This window comes from Dermochelys coriacea, chromosome 1, assembly GCF_009764565.3.
Source record: "Dermochelys coriacea isolate rDerCor1 chromosome 1, rDerCor1.pri.v4, whole genome shotgun sequence".
NCBI lineage: Eukaryota > Metazoa > Chordata > Testudines > Dermochelyidae > Dermochelys > Dermochelys coriacea.
Window position 1 is genome coordinate 352777756 of NC_050068.2, and position 6367 is coordinate 352784122.

Genomic DNA, 6367 nt, shown 5'->3' on the forward strand with positions numbered 1-6367 from the left:
GTGCAATCCACACCATCCTCCAGATCATTAATGAAGATATTGAACAAAACCGGCCCCAGGACCGACCCTTGGAGCAGTGTGCTTGATACCGTCTGCCAACTAGACATGGAGCCATTGATCACTACCTGCTGAGCCGGACAATCTAGCCAGCTTTCTATCCACTTTATAGTCCATTCTTCCAGCCCATATTTCTTTAACTTGCTGGCAAGAATCTGTGGGAGACTGTATCAAAAGCTTTGCTAAAGTCAAAGAATAACACATCCACTGCTTTCTCCTTATCCACAGAGCGAGTTATCTCATCATAGAAGGCAATTAGGTTAGTGAGGCATGACTTGCCCTTGGTGAATCCATGCTGACTGTTCCCGATCACTTTCCTCTCCTCTAAGTGTTTCAAAATTCATTCCTTGAGGACCTGCTCCAGGATTTTTCCGAGGACTGAGGCTGACCAGTCTGTAGTTCCCCGGATCCTCCTTCTTCCCTTTTTAGAAGATGGGCACTACATTAGCCTGGGACCTCCCTCGATCGCCATGAGTTTTCAAAGATAATGGCCAATGGCTCTGCAATCACGTCTGCCAGCTCCTTTAGCACTCTCAGATGCAGCGCATCCGGCCCCAAGACTTGTGCTCGTCCAGCTTTTCTAAATAGTCCCGAACCACTTCTTTCTCCACAGAGAGCTGGTCACCTCCTCCCCCTGCTGTGCTGCCCAGTGCAGCTGTCTGGGAGCTGACCTTGTTCGGGAAGACAGAGGCAAAAATAGCATTGAGTACATTAGCTTTTTCCACATCCTCTGTCACTAGGTTGCCTCCCTCATTCAGTAAGGGGCCCATATTTTCGTTGACCTTCTTTTTGTTGCAAACATACCTGAAGAAACTCTTCTTGTTACTCTTAACATCCCTTGCTAGCTGCAACTCCAAGAGTGATTTGGCCTTCCTGATTTCATTCCTGCATGCCTTTTGCCCCGCACCCTCCATCAGCGACCCTGCCGGTACGGTGGGCTGTGTACCGGTGGTCATTTTTTTTTTACCAGGACGCCATACTGACCGAGCCCTCTGCTCTGGATTCCCAGTCTCTAAAACCTACCTCACCCCTTGAAGGAGGGAGTGTCTCTTTAACTGGTTTTGGATCCCTTCTCTGCACAGGGACTGTGTCCTTCCTGGGGAAACTGGTCTGGCAGGGCTGAGATAGGGCCTCAAAATGAATGGTGTGTGCATTGTCCCTGGCAGTGTTGACTGAGAAGTGTGTATCGGGTTCCATCTCCCCTTTCCTGCTATTGAATAACTTAATCCCTGCACACAGTGATCGGGAACAGAGTTCATAAACCATTATGGGCAGCTCCAGAATTGTCACATGCTCATTGCTCACGTAACCCTTTACGTCCACAGGACAGACTGTTCTGGCACATGCGGGTCTGAGCAGTATGGGCAGAAGACAGGACCCTGGGATAGAAGGGTCACTGCTCTGCTCTGGATGGCAAATCTGACTTTCCCATCTTGAAATCCAGACAGTTCCAAGGGTGAGGGCTTCATGGCCCGAGAGGCACCAATTAAAGCAGCACTGAAGGCGCTTTCTGTGAAAAAGAAGAACCACCACCACCACCGGCAGCGGGGTGTCCAGAGGGCCCCCAGGGGTTTGAGGACCAAAACCTGATGTGGAGGAGGAGAGAGGTGACCAAATGAGAGCACGGCGCCTGTCCAGGCAGCAGGGGAGAGCCAAAGCCAGCAAGGCAGCAGAATGAGCTGCTCTGTACAACTCCTGGGCCAGATCCCTGGCCGGTCTCAGGCAGTGACACTCCACTGCAGTAAACCCGCAGAGCTCCCCGGCCACCAGCTGAGTACCTGGCCATTGAGCTGCCCATCCTCTTCTCTGAGCCACTGCGCCACAAACTAACCTAGACAATACGCCATCATGTTACAGTGCGACAGGAAGTGCTGCTCCCCTCCGAAAACAAGAACACAGGTGCATCCACCCAGAATGCACATCACCCCTCCAGCCTTCCCCCCACCCCTCCCTAAAGCCAGGGAATGGGCAGTCAGCTTTCAGCCTGGAAACGGTGAACAGAGGGTGAGCCCCTCCCTCTGTGCCAGGGCTGGCCAGGAACGAAGGGAAGGCAATAGCCTCTTCCACCGTCCAACTTGCATCCGAGTATCTCTTCAGTGCTGAAATTAGCATCTTCTCTAAAATCCACAAGCCTAGTCAGAATGGTTTGAAATTTGGTAGGCCAGGTCAAGGCCTGGTGTGGACTCATGGCTCAGTCACTTGGGTAGCCACTTTGGAGTATGTCAATTCTATGGGCTTGGCTGTCCCACCTGGAACCACTGCTCTAGCAACTCGCCCACACTCCCTTCCCAGAGCTGGCTGTGAAATCCAGGAGTCCTGGCTCCCAGCATCCTACTGCTTGCAAGCTAACAGTGGGATGGCTGCCTGGCAGGGCACGCTGGCACAAGTGGCAGGGGGCTGTGGTGAGGAGCTGAGGGTCCCTCATCCAGATCCTGCTCTGTGAGGGTAGTTATGGTTCCACACAACCTCTGTCCTGTCGGGGATGGCACTAGGAACTGGGAACCTCCCGCTCTTAGCTAGCCCTGCCGTATTCTCTGTGCACTCCCCAGCCTGATTTCCCATCACGCATCCCACGGGGCCTGCAGCACAGCCCCTGCAGATCATCGATCCAGAGAGTAATCGTTGAGGGACAGAGCACGCCGGGCACCGCGAGGGGCCCTCTCACAGATCCAAGACGCCCCTTGCTGGCCACCCACAAGGAAGCTGTAAGGGGAAGCCAGGCCCTCGTGCTCAGCATCTCCCAGCTGTGTTACACCCCTGGAGCTTCAGCAGGCGGAATCACAAGCTCCTCTCTTGGTGTCTCTGGCACACTTCTGGGCACCAACTCTCCACCTGTTGCCCCATCTCAGAAACGGGGCTTCTCAGCCATGCCCATACTTGGCCCAGTCAGACACCTTTGTGATCTTTTACACTTAATCATGTAAAGCACAGGAGAGCACAGAGCATCCCAAACAAGACACACAAAATGTACTTCCTTGCCTCCGGCTCCGCACCACTCAGGGCAGGGCCCTGACTCCCCTGGGTTGTCCAGAGCCCTTGGAGTGATCTGGGCTCAGGAAAGCAAGCAGCTCCCTCTTCCCCTGGAAGCTGCTACATACTGGGTGACCTGTCCCTCCTGGAGCCCCTCATCTCGCTTCGGTGTCCTTGCCATCTCCTGCCCGTGCTTCCATCCTCTTCCTGTCCAGCCCCTGTTCTTGTGGGTTTAAACCAGGGCACAAACCCCAGACTGGCAGTGAGTTCTATAGGTAGAGTTCGCCAAGTGTGAACTCCTCAGGCACTATAACAGCCTTAACACGGAGTCACCAACAGTCCCCGCGGGAAAAAAAGAAAAGGAGGACTTTTGGCACTTAGAGACTAACAAATTTATTTGAGCATAAGCTTTCGTGAGCTACAGCTCACTTCATCGGATGCATTCGGTGGAAAATACAGTGGGGAGATTTATATACATACACAGAGAACATGAAACAATGGGTTTTATCATACACACTGTAAGGAAAGTGTACTTTGACCCGTCATGCCACCCAGGTGAGCCTGCCTTGTGATAGATGGTCCCTTACACCAAAACTCACAGCAATATTCATGTTACTCCCAGTCCCAAAGGACCAGTCCTTTATTCCAGGTCAATTGCACTTTAGACCTTACACCGAAGACAACGCTTGTAGCCAATCCTATAATAAGCTATCCACTAATTTATGAATAGGAAAAGGGAACAAGAGAGCTAGTCAGAAGATTAAAGCAGGTGAGCCAGGCTGACTACAACCATGTATTTGTCAGTGTTCAGTTGATGCATGGGGACCTTGGCATGAGCTGGCACCTGGTCTGCCAGCATCACCTCTGCCCACTCCCGAGCACTTGGCCTCTTTTGTTCTCCTCCACATAACTTTCCACTGCTCCTACCTTTCCCCCTTCCCTTCAGAGGAATCAGCTGAATGGGGTTTTCTAAGGCTGCAACTGCTTTTTATAGCGTAGCTTTTTGTGAGGTTTAAGCACCATTATTAATCTTAAGCATTTTCCTTTGCGCCTGTGTGAGGTGTACATGCTACCGGCCCTGTCAGCAGTGGTGGATTCACATACACGTAGGAACTCGTGATCCAGCCGTCTTTCATAATACCACTTCCCAAGAGCAATGGGAATGCACGTGTTATTCACAGGTAGCCCCAATGTATCACAGCCCCTTCTGGCCCCCGCCCCCGTTTGCAGTCACACAATCTCAGTTATGGAGGCTAACGATGCATTAGGGAATTTCTTACAGTTACTTTCCTTTGGACCTGCCTCTGGCCTCGCAGGCATTTGTAAATGTTTACACGGCCTCCCTGAGAGCGTCTGGAGGGACACCAGCGCTGGCTCTGGGGAGTACACGGCATAATCCCGGCAAGCAGCTGACATGGGTGACTGGGAAAGAATTTCTAACAGCATGAAGAGAGCAAATATTTGTGCAGAAAGAGAGTGAAGAGCCCTTGGGGCAGCAGGATAGTTGGGACAGGAACCTTCATCCTGGTGGCCCTCAGGGACCAGCCATGCTCTGCGCTGCTTGTGACCCATGGGCGACCAAAAAGGTCGAGCTAAACTACCTCCACCTGGACAGGCCCAGGCCCCAGGGGACTGGGCTCCCTGACTCCAGTGTGATGGGCAAGGGCACACTTGGCTGGAGACCCCTCAGATACAGGCTTGTGGGGAGTCCACAGGCCTCCTGAGGGCGCCCCATCTCAGGGGCATAACCCGCCTGTTAGCAGAGACCCCGTGCTCCAGCTCACGATGTGCAATACAAGTCAGCCATGACAAGTGTGTTTCTGCTCGCTGTGGGAGGGAAACAGGCGGGGAGCAGATCTCTGGTAAGTAGGCGCCGGGGGAGGGGGCGGATCCCTGGCAGGGACTGGGCCCTTTGTTAGCTCATCACCTCCAGCTGGCACTGGTGCAGCGGGCTTGCAGAGCGGGCGGGGAGGTGGAGCAGCCTTGCTGGCTGCGTTAAAGGACGGTTGCTCCAGGTTCAGGCTGAGGGCAGGGTTGATCTGGGAGTAGCCAGGGGATGCAGCCAGCCCCATTACATCTAGACTCCCTGCCCAGCTGACCGAGCGCGGTCCAGCCGCTCCCAGAGGTCGCCAAGGCTCAGTGCTGTGCGCTCCCTGAGGGCCCTTGGGGCAGGCTGGTCATGTCCCAGGTGGCTCCACACACACAGTGCCCCCCCCCCCCGAGCCTGGCAATGGAGGGTGCAGTTCTAATCTCCTGCCAGCGTCAGAACGTCTCCTCCTGTGGGTTGGGACGAGGCTGCGGGACAGTGTCACACCAGCCTGGAGCAATAGCCCTCACCTGTGTCGGAGCAGAAACTGCTGCTGGCTCCTGAATTGCTGGGTGAGGGGATTGGCCGGGGCCTCTGCTAGCTCCTTCTGAGAGACTCAGAAGGGGGCACGTTGATTTGCCTCTTGCAGCTGCACAATGTCACGTAGAGAGGCTGCCACTGGCCCCACCCGCCCTGCGGATTCACAAGTACGATGCTTTGCTGAGCTCTGCTCTGCCACCTCGGAGGGGACATGGGCTGCCCTGGGATCCCCTTGGCTCTGTGTCTCACTCCCGCCCAGCCGGTGGTGGAGTGTCTATGATCCCCCTGCGCCTGATCAAGACCGGTGCCTAGTTTATACCGGAGAAGGTTTGCTGGGGTGACGATACAGGTGCAGACGTACCTGCAAACCCCCTAGTTTAGCTGCAGCCGCACCTTAGACCAGCAAAATGTTCTTCTCCTGATATAGTTTATACCGATTCCTGGAAGGAAATACATGCTACCAGCAACAGCACTGCTCTGCTGGAATAACTGCATCCACACTGGGGCTTTGTCTGGAGTTAAAGTGCCCAAAAAAACCACCCAGACCACTGTTGCTGTAACGGCAAAAGATTTAAGTGTAGATTTGGCCTCAGGCAGTGCAGGGTTTGACCTGTCCAGGCGAGGGCTCCCACCCTTCCCTTGGGGGACGGTGCCCCAGCCCCACAGATCCTCCTGATCATCAGCCTCGGTTCCCTTTGCCAGCAATCCCCCCATGGCTCCCCATGTCCGTCCCCGCACCCCACGACGATTGTCCCCCCCTGCAGCCTATGCAGCCCCTCTAAGGCCCTGCCCAGAGGCACCTGGCTGCAGCAGCCTCTTGTATCCAGGTGCAGCATGGGCTCCCCCCAATGCAGGGCAGTGCTGGCGACCGGGGAGCAGTGGGGAGCTAAGCCGAGACCAGACCCCTTGATGCATGAGACTTGCCTGGTGCCTGCTCCCCCTGGGCCCAAGGGCTGGGACTGCCCGACCCATCAGCAGAGTGTGGGGAGCAGC